This window comes from Nicotiana tomentosiformis, chromosome 5 (assembly GCF_000390325.3).
Source record: "Nicotiana tomentosiformis chromosome 5, ASM39032v3, whole genome shotgun sequence".
NCBI classification, from domain to species: domain Eukaryota; kingdom Viridiplantae; phylum Streptophyta; class Magnoliopsida; order Solanales; family Solanaceae; genus Nicotiana; species Nicotiana tomentosiformis.
This window is the reverse complement of record NC_090816.1, coordinates 83,184,777-83,198,084: the sequence shown is the minus strand read 5'-3', so window position 1 is coordinate 83,198,084 and position 13,308 is coordinate 83,184,777.

Below are 13,308 nucleotides of genomic sequence, written 5' to 3'. Positions count from 1 at the left end.
ATTCTGTTTCAGACAATAGTTTGTATAATGTACAAGATGCTCGTGCACTTGTGACACCGAGTTTTGGGGATTTCTAGTAGATATTCATAATTTTTGTCTACTAATTTCACTACTTCACCCTTATGTTTATTTTTATGCTTTATATTACTACGGTCATTTACCCTTAGTTCTTTATTAAATAAAAATCAATGTCTTTAAAAATACTAAAATGAACAATTAATGGATAGTTCATCATTGGCTTGCTAGCGGCGACGTTGGCCGCCATCATGGCCTATAGTGGGAATTGGATCATGACAACGCGTGTTGCTAGTGAGGGAATTACTTGAAGCCACACGGTGAAGTAAGGGGGCTAAAGCGCGTGTAGCTATTCCAGGAAAAATATTTTTTAAAATAAATGCAAGGCTGATGCGGCGATATAAGGAAGATTGTGATTGTGACTTGTGAAATGTGATTTTGAGGCGTGTTCCTCGGTTGTGATTCTTATTGTACATTCTATGTTGGAACGGTTCATTGATTAAACGGTTATTATATTTTCTTAAAACAGTTAACTTGTATTTTGATTGTATTTGGTTATTTGTTGATATCCTTGTGTTAGAACTATTGTGACATCTTGTGTGAGTCATGCATTCTAGGTGATTTGTTATGTTGATTTAAGGTGCCAATCTTTGCCTCCATTGATACATGGTAAATCTGTCATGACCTCAAATCCAACTACTCGTGATGGTATCTAACCCAACCCGCTAGGTAAGCCGATTAACAACTATCAAATTTCAATGAAACCTAATGAGACAAATAAAGAAAAGAAAATATCTGAATCTTATACATTTCCCAAGGACTGGTAGTACAAATCATGAGCTTCTAAGATTTAGAGTTTACAAAGCTAGTGTAAAAATAAATACATTATCTGTCAATAATACATAAACAGATTTCTCATAAGTCTAGAGCTACCATGAACAAGAGGTAGCTATGACCGAACGTCTTCAATGCTAGCTCTCGTCATGCACCGCAACATCAGCAGCCAAATCTGCATGCAAGGTGCATAAGTGTAGTATGAGTACAACCGACCCCATGTAATCAATAAGTAACAAACCTAACCTTAGGTTGAAAGTAGTGGCGAGCTGGAACAGAGGTTGGAGCCCAACACCAGTAGCCAACAACAGTTCAAAACAAAATAATAATAATGGTGCAAGAAATATACTTAGATATAAGATGCGCAACTTGTTCATAGTTCCGGAAAAATAGGCATGCTTTTCAAGTATATCAGTGAAAACCCAATTCTTTTACCGTAATCACCAAAAAAATATGAGTAAGTTTGAAAACTTTGATTTTTCCCAAAAACATCCAACAACAAGTAAGATGTTCCATTATCAAGTGGCATGTGAAAAGTACATCTCTATGCCTACATGTCAATGTATGCATGCTAACTTTAATACAATGCAATGATAAAATCATATGCATAATCTCGGTGTATCAATGAACTCAGTTCTCCCAATCACTCAATCCTTACATTCACTCAGTCCTCACAGCCACTCAGTCCTCATAGTCACTCAATGCTCCCAATCGCACGACACTTGCACTCATTAGGTACCTGCGCTCACTGGGGGTGTATACAGACTCCGGAGGAGCTCCTTCAACCAAGCGCTATAATAAGCCAATCGTGGCATGAATCAATAATAATTGTTGTGGCGTGCAGCCCGATCCCATTAATATCCTCACAATCAGGCCCTCGGTCTCACTCAGTCATCAATCTCTCCAGTCTCTCAGGCTCACAATGTCATGAAAGATCAATCCAAAAATAATGATGTGATGTATCAATGAATGGTAACAGGGACTAAAATATGATATGTAGATTAATGCGTATGACGGAGTATGTAATTTCAATATAAACAGATAGCTCAACAACAGAAATGAGCACAGTGGGTCCCAACATGATAAGCATATAGCCTAGATAAGGTTTCTAACATGGAACACAGCTCAATTACTCTAGCATGTAGAGATTTCATGGATACAAATAAGATTAGGTAACTACAACGTACCAAAAAAATAACCGAGTCACAATTCACATGGAGCACGCCCACACGACCGTCACCTAGCATGTGCGTCATCTCAACACCAAACACATATCACGTATATTTGGGGTTCATACCCTTAGCACCAATTTTAGAAGTTTTACTTACCTCGAACAAGCCAAATCCAACACCGAGCAAGCCAAACGATGCTCCAAAAATACCATCCCGCACGTACCAACCTCCAAATGGCTCGATACTAGCCAAAGGCAACTCAAATACATCAAATAAAGCCTAAAGAAAAACAATTCCAATTGATAAAGGTCGAATCTTTATTCAAAAGCCCAAAATCAACCAAACATTCCAACCCGGGCCCACGCCTCGGAACTCGATGAAACTTATAAAATCAGACAACACATTCAATTACGAGTCCAACCATACTAGTTTCACTCAAATCCGACTCCAAATCGATGATCAAAACTCAAAATTTCACTTTATGAAATTTTAGACAAAAAACTCCAAATTTCACTTTTGAAATCATCAACCAATTGCTAAAAACAAAGATAGATTCATGAAATATAATCAAAATGTGTAGAGAATACTTACCCCAATCAATGTGGTAAAAATCACTTCAACAATCGTCTAAATCCAAGCTCCCCAACTCAAAATATGACCAAATGAATTGATTTATATGCTTCCGCTCGTTTCTCAAAACAAACGATCTCAAAACTTACTTTTGATGCTTCTATTGGATTCTTTGTGAAATTCCAGTCAAGTTAGGCTTTTGAATCACTCCATTTGGCCTTATAATAAAGGAGATATGTTGGTTTCGATATTTGTAAATAGTACAGATTTTTAAATACGAATTCAGTGGCAATATCGTAATTAATCTGAAAAAATCTGCCAACCCAATTCTTAGTAAAATGACCATAAATTCCTCATACGATGTCGAACCTTGATGATTCTAGTTGCTATAGTTCCAAAATTATGATACAGATCTAATGGTGCAATCAAAAAACAAATTAGAGCTCATTTGCTTAATGTGGTATCATTTATGCTTGAAGAAAACAATATCGAAACATATAAAAAAAACAAGCGCAACACAACCCAAACATATCTGAAACTCACCCAAGCCCCTCGGGACCCCTTCTGAATATACCAACAAGTCCCATAATATAATATGAACTTACTCGAGGCCTCTAATCACACATAACAACATCGAAACGACGAATCGCACCTCAATTCGAGCTTAACTGAACTTTGAACTCAACTTCCAAAACTCGCGCCGAAACATATCAATGCAACCCGGAATGAACCCAAATTTTGCACACAAGTCCCAAATAACATAACGAAGCTATTCCAATACCCGAAACTACAATACGAATCCGATATCCTCAAAGTCAACTTCCGGTCAAACTTATGAACTTTCCAACCCTTCAAATTTCCAACTTTTGCCAATTAGTGCCGAATCCTTCTAGAAATATCCAATTGCAAATCCGTACATACGCCCGTCCAAAATCACCATCGGGGCCTAACAGAACCATCAAAACTCCAATCCAAGGTCAAATACTAAAAAGTCAAACTTGGTCAACTCTTCTAACTTAAAGCTTCAATTATAAAATTCATTCTTCCAAATCGCTTCTAAATAACCTGAAAGCCAAAACCGACGATTCACACAAGTCATAATACATCATACGAAGCTAATCATGCCCTCAAACTACCGAGCGAAGTGCAAATGCTTAAAACGACCAGTCGGGTCATTACATCTTCCCCCACTTAAACATATGTTCGTCCTCGAACGTGCCGAGAGTCGTTCCAAAGCCATCAACCACCGTGAAACCTTACCATGCACATACCCAAGGGTGATTCGACGTCCCACTATTCCTTATAGGCCCGACAACACAACATAACTGAAGATCATTACTTCAATCTCAGTCCGTAAACCACAGAATCCATTTTCCAACACCTGAAAATTCCTACAAGAACAGAATCTCGCTTCCACACACTGTATGAGTCTGAACAAGATGTATCAAGCCTTAACCATAACCCAAGATGTAATCACATGACATACCACTCGACTCGCATATTCATCGCAAAATTTTCGATCACAGTAGCTGCTCAAAACAACCCAATACCGGTAACAAACCTCATATCAACCAGAACCTCACTCTAAAGCTTCGTACATTGTCGATGATGAAAGAAACACATAGAAACTCGTAACCATTCATCAGATCAACAAGTCATGGAGTTGCCTCTCCTTAGATAAGAACTATAGCCAATTTCTAAGCCGACAACGACATTATCTTTTCAAATATACTGCAGCCAAATCAGATAACAAACATTCTAGGCCCAACGACCTCATCTTATCAAATACAAGCTACCGTAATGACATGCCACACCAACACTACCCGGGGCCACAAACCGTGAAATCCGTACACCAATACGCAACAATTCAAGTGTACTCAAACATAGAAAATTACTCAAATAAGAGAACCATCCTGCAAGCTCAACAAGTGCCGCCACAACGAAATGCTAAGGACCCATCACACACCATAGAACCATGACACAGGAATCTAACACTAAAGATCATTTCTTAAAATAACCTCGCTGCAATGCGTTACCCCATCCAGGCTGGTCCATGGAGGAACCAATAACACAATACCACAGCCGAAAAGAACATAACCAATGCGCAATCACTCATTCAACATCCTAATACCCATCTCGCTCAAATTCCGTTGTAGGTCCCTAATAGAACCGCACCATGTATGCATACAACCAACGAATCACAACCCCTCGTGACATAAAGGAGTAACTCATAGAACATATCAGAACACAAATAATCTCAACTCTAACCGAATGGAACATCCTTCAACAAAAGCAGTACGGAGTTAACCAATGCGACTTGATATAGAATACACATCTTCATTGGGCCTACCAATGGACTCCAAATCAACTCTGGTCACCCACAAATAGATACATAACCCTCCGAAAGTCCACAATGATTGAATCATAACACATACTATCATATGGCTAGCTTTGGCCATAACTTCACAGTCCACAACCATGAAATAATTTGCTACTGAGAACACCCAGTCTCCAAATTCATAGAACACATGAATCACCATATCTGATCCCAACTCTACCGCCTGAATGTCTAACACATCTCTCATACACGATAATCCCACGAGGAATACTTCTATAATTCTTCCGTGCCACATAGAAAAATTTGAATATCAGCAGTCGATCAACTAGGCGAGTACCGCAATACCAATGAAGCATGCGTAAGTCTGAACACAGTGCACCTTCTGAAATGCGCACCCTTCCCAAGAATTACCAAATAGTTATAGCATTCATATAAACTTCGATAACCGTCCATATTGTCTAAGAATTTATGATCTTCCCTTCGAAATGGACCTGTGACCATGCACATGCAAATCTCAATCCCACATAACACGCCACATTTATCATGCTATCATAGGAAAAGTACGAGAATCTCATAATAAACTCTGAGTCGCAAGCAAACTACATACTCAATTGGCCAGGAACCTTCCATTTGATCTTATCCAGAATAAAATCACAATACGCAACATGTTCCTCATGCCAGTAGGAAATATCCACCTCGAACCGTGATAGAAATCATCGAGAACTCTTTGGAAACCATCTGCACATAACCAAGCAATCAGAACCGATTCCTCTAACTCAACCAAGCCACGCAAGTCATCAAAACCTACGAGCATTGACACAAAATGCCTGTAGAGACTCGCCACATCATAAGTACCCAAAGAACCGATCATATCCATTAACATGCTGATCCAACATACCACCAAGCTGTCTTATTTCTCCAAGTTCCTTCCGAATTACCGTCAAGGAGACACCTTTCCTTGCCTGAACACCACGATTCTTAACAAAAACTCACCCCACGGGACCCTATCATAGAACCACACCGCCCTAAGGCTCATAAGCCGCTGAATTGCCTCTTAAGTACCCCAAAAGTATCACAATCGGGATACCTATTCTGAAGAGACCTTCTGTAAGTCTAAAGTCGCTTTTCCTTCACCTTCCTGATGCTGAAATGTAGAATCCATAATGATATAGAAATACCACAAGTCTTGACACCATCCAATAAAAAATCTCAGATTCTAGCCATATACAAATTCGGAAAAATTCACAATAAAGCCTCCATACAACATCATAAAAATCATACATCCGTAGATTACCTCACAGGTTATAACCCAACTGCTTAACCTCAAACTAACATCTCTTTATACCCTTTCACAGCCATAACTATTACGCAATCACTTAATATTCTTAAGTCTAAACTCGCCAACAAGGCATGAGAACCTAATTTGTTCCACAGTTAAACAACATGAAAGATCCTCCAATACACTCAAAACTCGAAATTATACGTCACATCAAGAAAGAAACACGAGCAAAAATGATTGAAAAGTCTACTGTTTGAAATAGAGTAAAACAACCCAAAATCCCAGGAGCTAATCCAAAATAACCTACTCTATTGACAAGCATAGCTTTTATAGCTGCTTTATTTGCCTGAAGTTGTGTAAACCATAATCAAGCACCCAATAGTCCTTTTTACATCTCAAGCAAACTCTTCTCGTCACATTCAATCCATCTAAACACATCATGAAGTCACATCATACTCATCATATAGCTATCCAACCACTCATCGAGCCACAAATTTCACTCATAGGGACACTATCAGACATATAAGTCAAAAAGCACGTGCTCACACAACCAAAATCCTAGTGCTCAACCTACACCCAAAACCCGCCTTCAAGTCCTCCAAACTGGCCCATCATCAGCACACATGAATCACATCTCGCACCTCATCCATGGAAATCACAAGCCATCGATGCAAAGCTGATGCTGAATGCTCACATGCACATACGAATGCATGGAAGGAATTCAAAGACTTATGTTTCAAGCTAAATCAATTATGCACGATAAGGAAAAAAAGATGGAAAACTATCACAAATGCCTTGTAGCCTCTCGAAGATAGGTATGGACATCATCATACCGATCTGCAAGACTCTACTAGACACTTGCTCATGACTCGTAGAACCTATGAACCTAGAGCTCTGATACCAACTTGTCACGACCCCAAATCTAACTATTCGTGATGGAACCTAATCCAACCCGCTATGTAAGCCAATTAACAACTATCCAATTCCAATGAAACCTAATGAGACAAATAAATAAAAGAAAATATCTGAATCTTATACATTTCCCAACGACTGATAGTACAAATCATGAGCTTCAAAGATTTAGAGTTTACAAAGCTAGTGTAAAAATAAATACATCATCTGTCAGAATAATACATAAATAGATTTCTCATAAGTCTATATCTACCATGAACAAGAGGCAGCTATGACCAGAATGCAGGTACGTCTTCAATGCTAGCTCCCGTCATGCACATCAACGTCAGCACCCAAATCCACACGCAAGGTGCAGAAATATAGTATGAGTACAACCGGCCCTATGTACTCAATAAGTAACAAACCTAACCTTAGGTTGAAAGTAGTGGCGAGCTGGAACAGAGGTTGGAGCCCAACACCAGTAGCCAACAACAGTTCACACCAAAATAATAATAATGGTACAAGAAACATACTCAAATATAAGATGCTCAACTCATTCACAGTTCTGGAAAAATAGGCATGCTTTTCAAGTATATTAGTGAAAACCCAATTCTTTTACCGTAATCACCAAAAAATTTAATAAGTTTGAAAACTGTAATTTTTCCCAAAAACTTCCAACAACAGGTAAGATGTTCCCTTATAAAGTGGCATGAGGAAAGTACATCGCTATGCCTACATGTCAATGTATGCATGCCAACTGTAATACAATGCAATGATAAAACCATATGCATACTCTCGGTGTATCAATGCACTCAGTGCTCCTAATCACTCAATCCTCATAATCACTCAGTCCTCACAGCCACTCAGTCCTCATAGTCACTCATTGCTCCCAATCACTCGGCGCTTGCACTCAGTAGGTATCTGCGCTCATTGGGGGTGGGTATAGACTCCGGAGGGGCTCCTTCAGCCCAAGCGCTATAATAAGCCAAGCATGGCAAGAATCATTAATAACTGTTGCGGCGTGCAGCTCGATCCCATCAATATCCTCATAATCAGGCCCTCGGCCTCACTCAGCCATCAATCTCTCCAGTCTCTCGGGCTCACAATGTCATGAAAGATCAGCCCAAAAATAATGATGTGATATATCAATGAATAGTAACAGAGACTGAGATATGATATGTAGATGAATGCCTATGACTGAGTATGTAATTTCAATATAAACAGATAGCTCAACAGTAGAAATGACCCTAGTGGGTCACAACATGATAAGCATATTGCCTAGATACGGTTTCTAACATGGATCACAGCTCAATTACTCTAGCACGTAGAGATTTCATGGATACAAATAAGATTAGGTAACTACACCGTACCACAAAAATAACCGTGTCACAATTCACACGGTGCACGATCACACACCCGTCACCTAGTATGTGCATCACCTCAACACCAAACACATATCATATATATTCGGGGTTCATACCCTCAGCACCAAGTTTAGAAGTATTACTTACGTCGAACAAGCCAAAACCAACACCAAGCAAGCTAAACGATGCTCTAAAAATGCCATCCCACTCGTACTGACCTCCGAACTGCTCGAAACTAGCCAAAAACAACTCAAATACATCAAATAAAGCCTAAGAAAACAATTCCAATTGATAAAGGTCGAATCTTTACTCAAAAGCCCAAAATAAACCAAAAGGTCCAACCAAGCCCGTGCCTCGGAACTCGATGAAACTTATAAAATCAGACAACACATTTAATTACGAGTCTAACCATACTAGTTTCACTCAAATCTGACTCCAAATCGATGTTCAAAACTCAAAAATTTACTTTATGAAATTTTAGACAAAAAACTCCAAATTTTACTTTTGAAATCATCAACCAATTGCCAAAAACAAAGATAGATTCATGAAATATAATCAAAATGTATAGAGAATACTTACTCCAATCCATGTGATAAAAATCACTTCAACAATCGTCCAAATTCGAGCTCCCCAACTCAAAATATGACCGAATGAACAAATCTTTGATTTATATGCTTCCGCGCAGTTGTTCTGCTTCGTTTCTTATGCTAAACAATCTCAAAACTTACTTTTGATACCTCCAATGGATTATTTTTGAAATTTCAGTCAAGTTAAGCTTTTGAAGCACTCCATTTGGGCTTATAATGAAAGAGATATGTTGGTTTCAATATTTACAAATCGTGTAGATTTTTAAATACGAATTCAGTGATAAAATGATCATAAATTCCTCATACGATGTCAAAACTTGATGATTCTAGTTGCTATGGTTCCAAAATTACGATACAGATCTAATGCGTTAATAAAACAAATTAGAGCTCATTTTCTTAATGTGGTATCATTTATGCTTGAAGAAAACAACGACGAAACATAAATAAACAAGAACAACACAACCCAAACCTATCCGAAACTCACCCGAGCCCCTTGGGACCCCTTCCGAACATACCAAAAAGTCCCATAATATAACATGGACTTAATCGAGGCCTCAAATCACACATAACAATATCAAAATGACTTAATTGAACTTTCAACTTCCAAAACTCGTACCGAAACATATCAAATCAACTCGGAATGAACCCAAATTTTGCACACAAGTCCCAAATAACATAATTAAGCTATTCCAATTTTTGGAACTATAATCCGAATCTGATATCCTCAAAGTCAACTTCCGGTCAAACTTATGAACTTTCTAACCCTTCTAATTTTCAGCTTTCGCCAATTAGTGTCGAATCTTTCTAGAAATATCCAATTGCAAATACGGGCATACGACCGAATTCAAAATCACCATCCGGACCTAACGGAACCATCAAAACTCCAATCCAAGGTCAAATACTATAAAGTCAAATTTGGTCAACTCTTCTAACTTAAAACTTTAATCATGAAATTCATTCTTCCAAATCGATTCCGAATAACGTAAAAACCAAGAACGACAATTCAAACAAGTCATAATACATGATACAGAGCTACTCATGCCCTTATACTACCGAGCGAAGTGCAAATGCACATAAAAACCAGTCAGGTCGTTACAGAATCGATTGTCAAGATAAATCTATTTGCGTAGAGTCATTATCTCATATTCCATTGAGTTATTGGAAGCATAACAGTTTTAAATAAAATAGTTATTAACATGTTTTATTTTATGTGACTCTTAACATATAATACATTATCTCTCTCGGTGTTTTACTATTTTTAAATGGTTATCACATTTTACTTTAATAGGGTTCTCAAATTAAACTCATTACCCCATTTGATGTTTTACTTTACTTAAAATTATTATCACGCTTTACTTTAACAAATTCTATAGTTAATTGTTAACTTATCTAATGTTTTACTTTGTTTAAAAAATATTATTATACTTTACCTTATTGATTTCCAAACTAAACTAATTTGATACTCTATTTTTGTATAAATTGTACTTTATTTCACTATATTTGATTCTAAAATAAACTCATTATCTCATTTGACTCCTTACTTTATTCAAGATTGTTATTATGTCTTATTGTATTTAAATAAATCCCTCGAATATTTTATTTGGCATTAAATACGAATACAGTGAACGTAGTAGTACGTGGACTTTGTCGTGCGAAGGAGACTGATAATGTGGGCACGAGGTGTCATGCGTGAAAGATTCAGAATTGTAGCTTATGATATGTGATTACGAGGTGTGTGGTGCTTCGGGGTAACTCTTGTTGTATATCATGCACTGAGAACAGTTTGGTTACTTGAATTGTCATTTGCTCCCTTAATTGAGTTCATTCATATTTCATCTGTGTTCTGATTATGTTGTTGATTTATTACCCGTTTACTTCTTGTTGCCATTTGTGTTTCTATTATTCCATTATTGGTTGTATATCGAGAACCTTTCTATTGCTAGCATTACATTGATGTTCTTTCCATTGTTAGCTTCATGTTAATATCTTGCACATGTTTCTATGTCTAGTAGGTGTCTTGATTTGACCTCATCTCTACTCTACCAAGGTTAGGCTTGATACTTACTGGGGTACCGTTGTGGTGTACTCATACTGCGCTTCTGTACATTTTTGTGCAGGTCCTGGTACTTCGAATTGTGTTGGATTTAAGAGTTGTGCCTGTGCGGTTGGAGACTTCAAGGTATACCTGTCGTTTCGTTCGCAGGCCTCGGAATTACCTCCTGATATTATCTTTGCTATTGTTTATCTTTGTTTCAAAGAAATATTATACTTAGAGATTTTAGTGTATCTCAGTAGAGTTTACGATCTGTACTACCGACTCTGTGGATTGTATACATTTGCTCAGTTTTAGTTACGTTATTTTATTTATCAGTTTAAGTTTTATATAGTTAACTTAGTTATCTCTGATAGATCTCTTCATGAGTTAGGCTTACTTAGTTGCCATCACGATTCTTAAGGTGGGATTTTGAGTCGCGACGGTAAAAGATTTGAGGTTATTATTTAGTTGGAAAAATGAGCATGCCTGAAAGTGTTTTTGAAGAAAAGAAAAACGAGGAAGCTTGAAGTTTTGCCTAAATAGAAACTATGTTTTTAGAAGAGTTTTAATTTATTTTAAAGTCCTAAATAATAAGGCATAGTTCAAATAAAAAAACTAATAAGTAAAATTTTACATTTTTAGTTTATTTGAAAATGGTAAACATTAGAAAAATAATTAAATGATTGATCCTAAATATTAGAAAAATAATTAAATGATTATTTTTAAATATATTAAAAAAATAATTAAAAGATTATTTTGTCGTGTATAACTCTATTCCTTTAGGATACGCACTTTGCGCGTGTCCCTATATCTATTAGTAAATGATTATTAAATATCACATTAATTTTGTAAAATAATATATTTGAGTTATAAAATAAAAATTAAATTAGAAGTATAAATTTCTAAAATAATGAATATTAATTGCATTTAGCTAGCTCTATAAATAAAAAGAGTAAGGATTTGTTATTCTTTGAAATGAATGTAAGAAAATAATAATAATAATAATAATAATAATTATTATTATTATTATTATTGTTGTTGTTGTATGATGTATTTAGAATATATTTTGGTCTATTATTTTATTCTTGTTATTGTAAGTTTGCATTGTAACCAATCTTACTCTTAATGCTATATTATAACTAATTTTCCTCTTTTACTAACTTTCTTCACCACTAATTTGCTTGATCATATGGAAACCAATTTATATGCCTAAGAGTTTTGTCAACTAAAAAATAATTTTACTTAAATGATGCATTTGAAATAATTAGACTATATTTTTTTAGCTCATAATTAATTCAAAGGCATAATTTTTTTTTATTATTATTATAGTGACTTATTAAATTTTTCTTGATTCAAATTCTATATAGCGCATCCCAAATCTTAAATATCGAACTGTAACATGAAAAAAGTTACAATTATGTCACGTTGCTAAAATAAAGAAATAATTCATATGAGGTAATTTAATTTTAAATTAGTTTTAAAGTATAAAAAAATCAATTAGCCCAAATGGTTTTCATGATGTTCCCCTATATTTCTTACCACCATGGAACGTGCATGTATTAAGAGTTTATTGCGAGTAATGATTTAATTAACAATATTTTAGTTGACGTTAATATCGTACATATTATAAACTTAATATGGATATGATTATAGTTATATAAATAATTCAAATAAGAAAATAATTTAAATAAGGTAAAATCTTAATTGATTTTGAACTCCTAAATATTAGTACTTCATACCCAATTCAAATAAGGAACTAATTCCTAAATCTTAGAAAAATAATTTGAATTACTATTTTGTTCAATATGAAATTTATTTTTAAGAGGTAAAAAAAAAAACGAACGACATTTCGCTAATAACCTTTGTGCTTTTAATATAGTGTTAATAGATATAGATTACTTGCTCTATCTAACACTTAGATATTATTATAAGTCTTTACTACTCAGAATTTTATCAAAACTCTCCACGTTTAGCTAATATCAATATTGATATTTGGCACATCTATTTCTAATTATATTTTCACTCACCAATTAAATATTTATTTCATGAAAAATAACTTCTATCGTATCAAACACACTCACGTGCAGCAATACTTGAAACGATAAAATTAAGGTTAAAGTTGTACAATCTCTCCAATACTTAATTCCAAGGGTAATATAACAAGAAAGGTGTTGCTTTTTATGGTTTTTGGCCACATGAGCCTTTGATTAATACTTCCTATAA